Source organism: Phalacrocorax aristotelis, chromosome 11 (assembly GCF_949628215.1).
Source record: "Phalacrocorax aristotelis chromosome 11, bGulAri2.1, whole genome shotgun sequence".
Classification (NCBI taxonomy): domain Eukaryota; kingdom Metazoa; phylum Chordata; class Aves; order Suliformes; family Phalacrocoracidae; genus Phalacrocorax; species Phalacrocorax aristotelis.
The window spans coordinates 18,125,182-18,134,198 of record NC_134286.1 but is presented as its reverse complement, the minus strand read 5'-3'; positions in this window follow the sequence as shown (position 1 = coordinate 18,134,198).

Below are 9,017 nucleotides of genomic sequence, written 5' to 3'. Positions count from 1 at the left end.
TTCAAAAGGTCTTAGACTTTTGAAATACATTGAGACTAATTAAAAACTATCAGAAAAGATATTACTACAGATAGGTTCTTGTTAATATTTTGCTTAGAGAAAACAACAATTTGCAGCGCTATAAACCTTTTGTAATTTGATACTGCAAAGACGTGATTACACCCATGATTAACTTCAGGCAAAGCCATCTCTTAACTTACAATTAAACTTAAGTCCTGTAGTTCTAATACTCACACTTGTGGTTCTGCAAAAATGAAAAAAAAAAAAAATTTACAGTCGCTTTAAAAAGTAATTGTATCCTTAGACTTTGTTTCCATACTTCTGGCATCTGGTGAGGTCACTATGGCCTTTACTCCTTCATGAAAATAAATAACTTTTCCAGTCCCTCACTGGTAATGCATGGGACAATTTCACAGGGGTTTGGCATTTCTCTCAATTTGAAATCTTCAAGGTATCTGTATAGAGTAAAAACAAGAAGAGGAGTAATTTCTAAACAAGAAAACTGTACTGAAAATGCAGAGCATTTTTCAGGGAAATACTACAAAAATATTATTTAAGTATTTCAGGGATGTTCTTTAATGTGAGCAGAGATGGCCTCAAGAAATGTGTTATGGAAACAAATCATTGTAGACACAAAACTGACTGAAATTTTAAAACTCACCTCTCAGTCTAAATCTCTCTGTCTCTTCTGTAATGTATGCACATACAATTTTTCTTTTTCATTGGTATTCTCTGTTTCCCTAACAGAAAAAACAAATGTAAAAGGCTTGAGCATTACGGGCAATATTTGTGTGAGCCAGAAAAAAATTTGTTGCCTAAAAGTGCCAATATGACAACTGTACGTGTTTCACTGAGAAATAGCTCTACTGCAGTAGTGAAAGTCACATCAATCTAAACTCACTTCACATCAGTTCAAAGCAAGATCATTCATTTAAGGGTCTTTGTTATAATACGACACAGTAAGAGGTCTGTACCTTAACACTGCAATGTGAACATGAATATTTAATCTTTTCAATCCTTGTCATACCACATTATTAATACATTCATTAGCAATTATTTTCACAAAGGCCATTGCTCTGTCAAAGTTCTGAAACTTTTCCAAATGAAGCAGATTGTTTTTAGAGGTCACAAGGTGTTTTTACAGTGACCCACTTACAGGTTTTTCTGTCTAAATTGAAAATTTTAGTAAAACAAACCCAAAAGCTCTAGCACCAATACCTAGAAGAACTAAGAGAGAAGAAAACATTATGGAAAAGAAAAAAACTTCAATATGGACAGTAACATTCATAAAACATTTATCTCCTAAGAAAGGTAGTTCTTTGTTTTCTGTTGAGTTTAACCTACTAAAAGTTGTTTGAACAAAGTTCTGAATCAGTCAATGGCAGCCATAAGCCATAGAGTACAGTCGTACTGTAAAGCCGACACGATGCCTTTGGTGACCCAACAGCATTAAAACTAATTGTGTTACTTCAAAGTACTTTTGATTGCAGATAGAATTGTTCAATGGTGGTACCTGAGCTGCAGAGAGTAATTAGACTTTGAAGAAAATTTCAGGCAATACCTTTGTCAACACATGTAGACAAATGTTGGTATTTGCTGTATTCCCTCTTTCATTTGAAACGGAATGAACAAAATTATTACTAGAATTGATTCTGTGATTTATTGAAATTTATTGAGTAGTCTGTATTAAACAAAAAATTTAGTCTGCTGGCTTCATACAGATATAGCCTCGCTGAGCTTTCCTGTCTGCGTTTTTGTGGAAGGACTTGTAGCCACTACATTACGGACCTTAGCTGACCACAGAGTCATTCTGTACTTCGAGTAGCTTTGCCTTAGCCTTATATTTTGTTCTCAGATAAATAGAAAAAACTCAAGAACTGAAATTTTACAGAGATTAAAAGAAACCTTAGTCAGATAAATGCCTCTCTCAATCTGATTTACATGCTTCATTAAATTATAATCAATGGATATAGAGAATCATCTTACTGTGTAGAAGTGTACATATGCATGTGCACAACATGGATTCTGTAGTGCTGAGTCCCTGCATGATGTGCCGCATTGTATTTTTTTCAGCGCATGTAATTTATGCTATGAATAAGTAAAGAAACAAGCCAGTTAGCTTGGAAAGTAGATGCTATATAGCATACATGGTGATAGTTTACACACTGATCTCCCAAGCCCAGTACTGCACAGCATGCTGGAATCATATTAGTTTCTTCTACTCTAGGAAGTAACTTACCTTATATATTATTATATAGGGTTGATTTAAACTGCTGTTCTTCATTAAAAATGTCATTTAAAAAATAAGCACAAGTCAGCTCATGAATCCGAAGTGTCTGGGAATGGTGGTTTTGGCTGCAGCTCATTTGAAAAGGCACATTTGCTTAATGAAGGGGCAATACTTGGAGGCATAAAGGGGACCTTCCAACCACTGCTATGTCTGACTAAGGGAAGTCCAATAGGTGGATTTTGGGGGATTTTCTGCTAAGTGAAAAAAATTTCAATATCCTCCTGCTTGGGGTTTTTTGGGAGTTTGTTTTGGGTTTTTTTGGGTTTCTTTTCTGAAACATGAACATTTAGTAGCTTGGACAATTGCCAAATAATTCAAATTGTTTCATGCAAAGATAATCTTTTAATGTCCTTCTGGGGGAGGAGCTGGTAACATTTTTGAGATTAATTTAACGTACCTTCTACTAAAATATGTATACAATTAAAGAAAAATGTCTTTTTAAAGTACTATTCCAAATCTTTGAATACGTATTTTTGGAGTAATGTGGGGAATTTTAATTAAATTATAGAAAACTTCATGAAATTCAACAAGGACAAATGCAAACTCCTGCATCTGGAAAGGAATAACCTCTTGCAATGATAACCACTGGGGACCGCCTGCCTGGGGAGCAGCTCTGCGGAAAAGGACCTGGGGATCTTGGTAGACATGAACCAGCAGCATGCCCTGGCAGCAAAGGCGGCCAGTAGCACAGTGGATGGTATGAACAGGAGCACAGGACCTGCTGGGCAAGGGGAGTCATTATTCCCCTTCACTCAGTGCTCCTTAGACCACAACTAGAACACTGCATCCAGTTTTAGGAACCTCAGCACAAGAAAAACCTTGATCAGCCACGGCAAGATCAGCACTCCTGGACCACCAGGATGGTCAGGGGTGGCCAAGGGTTCAGCCTGGAGAACATATGACTTTGGGGGACCTAACAGCAACCTTCCTGTACTTACAAGGGGGCTACCAAGAAGATGGAGGCAGGCTTTTCACAATGGTGTGTGGTGGAAGGGCAAGGGACAATGTGCATAAATGGAAGCAAGTGGTTCTGAGCAGGTATAAGCAAAAGCTTTTCAACCATGAGGACAATCAAGCAGTCCCCATCCTTGGAGGGCTTCATGACCAGAATGGGTAAAGCCCCCGGTGACTTGATCTGACCTCATGGCTGACCCTGCAGGAGGCTGGATTAGATTGCCTCCTGAGATCCTTTCCAACCTGAATTATTTTATGAGTCTATAACTCAAAAATATAACAAATCATATAAAACTGAAAAATCAGATCATACCAAAAGTATAATCTCTTTGAATCTTTCATTACACAGTTGTGTTAAAAATTTCAATCAGTTCCAAGCTGTTTGAGTCAGATAAACTGGAGTTAGCAAACAGTTCTTTGAGACAAACTGTTTAGTCAATAAGTCATGAGTTACAGAGGTTCATATGGGAACCTGTGTTTCTTCATATATTCCATAAGAAATAATGTAATTTCTTATTTCCTATTAATCTCATTGAATCATTAATCAGTCCGTTACTATCAGGTTAATGAATGGAGTGAAAAAAGCTATGCAATCCAGAGCTGGAATTTCAGATCTGCAGCACAGAAAGAAAATCAAATGCAGAAAAATGACAAAACAGTGCCTTAACTAGGAACATCTTCTCATCAATATGACAATAGAAAATTGACTAACTGACAAGTAACAGATGCCTGAAAGCTGCGCTTTTCCCTTGAATTACATGCAATGTTCTTGCTACCATTGGAAGAAGAGATGCTGCTGTTTGATGGGAGTAGGAAAGCCTTGCATTTGTATGCCAGTCCACAGAAGATCAAATCTGATTCTCTTTTCCAAAAGAGTATGACACCCATTCCCTTTACCCACAGCACTTACTATTACAGCACATTCTTCATTTCCTTTCATGGCAAGCAGATGATAGTCATCATTCTCACTACATTTTGGTGAAGGCAGTGGAAAAGTCCAAAGGGAAGCTAGAGATAATTAGAGATATCATCATAGTACAGAAATAGGAAAAGTTTAAAAACAGGACGAGCCTTTTCAATCTCAGCGATGAAATCTTAGGCAGGACAAACTTTCCTGTAACTCCCAAATCCATTGCTGATCAGACAAGGCAGTAAAATCCGTTCTCATTAAAATTAAAAGCATCAAATAATGGCAGCAGTACTGAATCCAATAATATAAGTACTGTGGAAAAGTTAGCATTTAAGCATTAAACTCAGTCTTCTTTTGATGTCTTGGTATACTGCTAGCTGAAACTACTTCTAAGTTCACTTGCATGTAGTGTCAAATCCAGGACATACACAGAGTGTTTACTTTCTTTCACAACTTGCTGAGCAGGCAAGCAAACAAATGCCAAATAAAGAGGAAAATGGTAAACATTCAACTAGTGATTTATTTTAGTTCTGTTTGAACTGATTAATGCAAGAAATAATTATCTAGAGGCGGGACTTTGGATTTAGCTAGCATGTGGCATATGATGACATACATGTTTTTCTATTCATAATTCCTTTGTGATGGAATATTAGTGCCGGCACACAGGTACTGTATAAGTCAGTGGTAAAATAAGTAGAAAAACGCCAAGTTCAAAGCAAGGCTTGCCTATTCCCTGTATGCTTCCACATGTTATCTTGATGGGAGCAAAGAGGCAGCGAGGAGTGAAGAGGAGTGATATGGTTAACAAACATGTCCCTCTTAACTGATCACTTTGGTCATTCATTTTCCCCACACCCCATTGATGATGTCTGAGAATTATTATATATAGGGTACACTCAGGATGACCACCCAAATCTTAGCTGGGGAAACTCTTCTGTAGTTCTTAAATGTTCTCAGTATAAACTTCTTCCTTATATTGCTGCTTAAGTAGAAGGTAAAAAAGACATTCCTCACATGTCAAAGGCAGGTGTATTTGATCAGGCATATTCTGACTTTGGACTCACTCAGAATCGAAGTACCAGAAGGAGAAGCAGCAGAACAGAGAACAATGGACAAAGTGCCACCAGACTGCTTCCCAGTTTGGGATCAAGAACGAGGAATCAGGACTGACAGTTTCAGAAATAGCTTCTTTGACTCCTGCAAACCCCAAGTTTTGGTGGGGGTTCAGGTTTTCTCTTACATGATTGTCATGAGCCACACACACTTTCATTTTAATATACCTGGTATCTGGGGTACACAACCCAGACAAGGGTTTGGACCATGTTGATGAGAGTTTAACCCATGAAATCTAGGTTTTACCTTCAAACCTTCATATTCTCGCAATGCACTAATACCCTTACCTCTCACAATAAAGTAGCACGAGGTACCTATGGTGTTCAAACTTTTTTTTTTTTTCACATATGCCATGGGGTAAGCACCTGCAGACTTCAATAACAGCCACGCTAATCAGCTCTGGCAAGCTGCAGTTACTGCCCACCCCATGGAGAAGCAGTGACTGTTTGCAAACTTTGGCTCCCTACGCTTCCTGCATCACCAGCACCCAGCCAACCCTGTGCAAATGCTTCAGTCATCTGGAGCTTCTCTGGACACATCCCAGAGGAGAGGGGCAGGAGCACAAACTGTAAGCGCGTGCTGCAGAGCTGCTTGGGCACCAGCATGGGCTGCCTGGCTCCCCCACTGCTGAACAGCGCCTGGCACGGAGCTGCTAGGCCAGACCCTTCGTATGCATGACTGCCAGCTAATTATGGGCTGAAGTTAGCAAAGGGATTTTGTCAGCAGAGTGCCTAAGTCAAATACCATTTTCTGTGGGATGTATGTAATCCAAGAGCTGTAATGATACTGGCCCATCCTGAAGAATATCCTTAGACAAACGAGTGAGTGATGAGCTGTGAGTTCAGGAATACCTGCTTTACGAGTTGCACTCTGCCTTTCTGCATTAGTGGACTCAGGTAATGCTGCAAGACTCTAAACTGCATTGCCAATGATACTGTTACTGCTCAGGTTACAAAACATGCAAAATTACTGGTTTTTTCCATATTCTCACACTTTACATACTATTATCTTGAGATTCCAATAACTGACCTTGATATGGCACTTGCTAGGAAGGTGTATGTACTGGAGAACAAGATGTTTCTTAATTCATGTATCAGTATTTCATTGTGCCTTCGTTCTTCTGAGCAAGCAAACAGGAATGGTCCATGCACAGGCTGGGAGCAAAGCCCCTTAGAACAGCTCGTCTCCATCCTTCAGACAAATCCCAGCAGTAACTAACTTGCAGATCCCCACTCATGCACTACCATTTTGCCATTTGGTGATACTGTGATTAAAGAAACAATTCTCTTTTTCCCTGTATTTGTAGATTTATCCATTATTCAAAGCCATTGCTGAACCAGGGTTTTTTGGGGGTCTTTTTGTCTTTCCTTGTTCATGCTAATCAGAAACTAAACAGCACTCTTTGGAGCTATACACTCTGATCAGAAAGAAATACACATTGAAGTAGAGTGAAATATATTGTCAAGCAAATAACTGGTCTGCTGCCTACCAAACACAGTTTTCATATTGCTCCCAGCACTATTTTTAACAAACAAAGCCCTTTCTTCACAGGCATTGTGTGGAAGAGCTTAATTAGTCTTTCTGCCTTCCATTCTTCACCAACAGGTGCATGAACATTCACAGAACCATCAAATCAAGAAGATGAATGCAGCTGTTCAAACACCTTGAACAGAAGACTTCCAGGCCAACAGGGTTTGGAAATGGAACCTAAATCTACAGCTGGCTCTTGCCTGTGCTGGAAAGTGGGTAAGAAAGGCAAACAACAAGCAACTCTTACTGAAATAACCCTGGTTTCTGTGAGCTGAAAACAAGCAAACCTTTCCCAAGGAGCATGTTCCTTCACATCCACTGATGTTAATTAAATTTGTTACGTTTTATAGCTGAGGACAATGAAGTGACACTGAGTTTAGCTATGAAAAAAACCCAAAGGTTGTAAGATCTGTTTGATGATCACTATCTGAGAATGTTTCTCCTCTCAATTGCCCAGCTGAACAGGAAAAGGGGGTACTAGATAATCTTTAGGTTTCTCACTTGCCTAAACAGCATTAACCAAATGGAAATCATCTGGAAAAGGTGGAAGCATGCCTTCTTTGTACCCTTTAGCTTCTGCATGAGAATTTAGGAAAGTTCCCCAGAAAAAGAACAAGAACAATGACTGATTAAAAAAAAATCAAGGATTTAGAGCAATTAATTCTTGCATGGTCATGATATAAAAGCTACATAATAAAGGATATTTTATTGCAAACAGTCATTCTTAAATGTCTATGCAAAACAAAGAGCAGATAATAAAGTTGTGCCTTGTCACACGAATTCATGGAGTGGGTTAACACAGAGGAAATGAGCTGTTGGACATTTTATTTCTTCTGCTTTTGTACATTTCCAATTCTCCTAACTGGTGTCTGTATTTATTTAGAAAACCGGGAATAAATACATTTTTATCAGATTAAATTAACACTATTTTTTTTCCCTAACTCTGTATTTGCTGGATAATATACTACGCTGTTGAAAACCTTCTATTTGCTGTTAAGCTAAATGATTTCCTACTGCTATCCAGCTGTTACCATAGTGCCCAACACAGGCATTTTCCTTAATGTACTTGGGACAAAACATTTGGATTGCTTCTTTATTCAGGCAGGAAGCACAGTAGGTGGCTTAAGACTAGTGTGACATACCGTGCCTTTGCAGTCATCATCAGTTTTCCTTCTTTTCAAAATTGTATTTTATCCCAATATTTAGAAGGGTAAATGTCAACCTCTATAAATAACAGAAGGAAACAAAAAGCCATCCTAGCTTTTAACAAGGGTCTCTGACTCATTTATAGGAATCTTAGGATGCCCATGATACATTTTCTAGCACACAAAAGCCTCATGAAAAGATGGAGAATAAACTATAAAGGCTGTTTCACAGAACTAAAATATAGACCTTTCTTTTTAACCCAGGAATTTCTCACAATTCTGCTAACACCTGGTAGCGCTAAGAGAGATGCCCACCACATAAGCAAGGATAAGACAAAATTAAGTATGAGTTTATAGCCTAGGAGTGAAGACTACTCTCTGTCAATAATATATTAATCTGAAGGGGAATTGGTACATACTTATTTTCAAAATATTTTGCTTTGCCTGTATTAACTTACTAAAAAGTACGAGGGTCTATGTTTTAGAGGTTATATATCATGCATCTTTACTAAGCAGAGCATATTTTATATAAATCTTATCACAAAGTGCTTTCTATAGTCCTATAGAAATACTGTGGAATCAGGCTCTTTTCAGAGTAGACACAGGTTACAGCAATGAAAATTCCAGTTTGATTCAAGGAAAAAACTCTTCAGTGCTCAAACACTGGGACAGTGCAATCACCTCCTTGAAAATATTCACAGCTCTGTGAGATAAGGGGCTGAGCAACCTGACTGGACGTTTTAGGCCCTGCCTCAAGCAGGGCTTTGGAGCAGGTGGCCACCAGATGTCCCTTCCAGCCTAAAAGTATTCTATGATTCTGTGACTGTAAAAGCCATAAAAATGTAAATGGCATATAGAAATACATATATTTTTATATATAATAACTAATAGGAAATGTGTAGTAGCTAAACTATCTGCAAGAGAATTTCTAAAATGTATCTAAAATACATTTTAGCCAAGTGCTAAGTAACTTCATTTAGGTCCTTTATAAATATCTATATCTGTTTTTTTCCTCCCTCGTAGCTATCTTGAACTGTGTCAGTAAAGTTAATGGGAAAATGGCAAGCAAATTGAG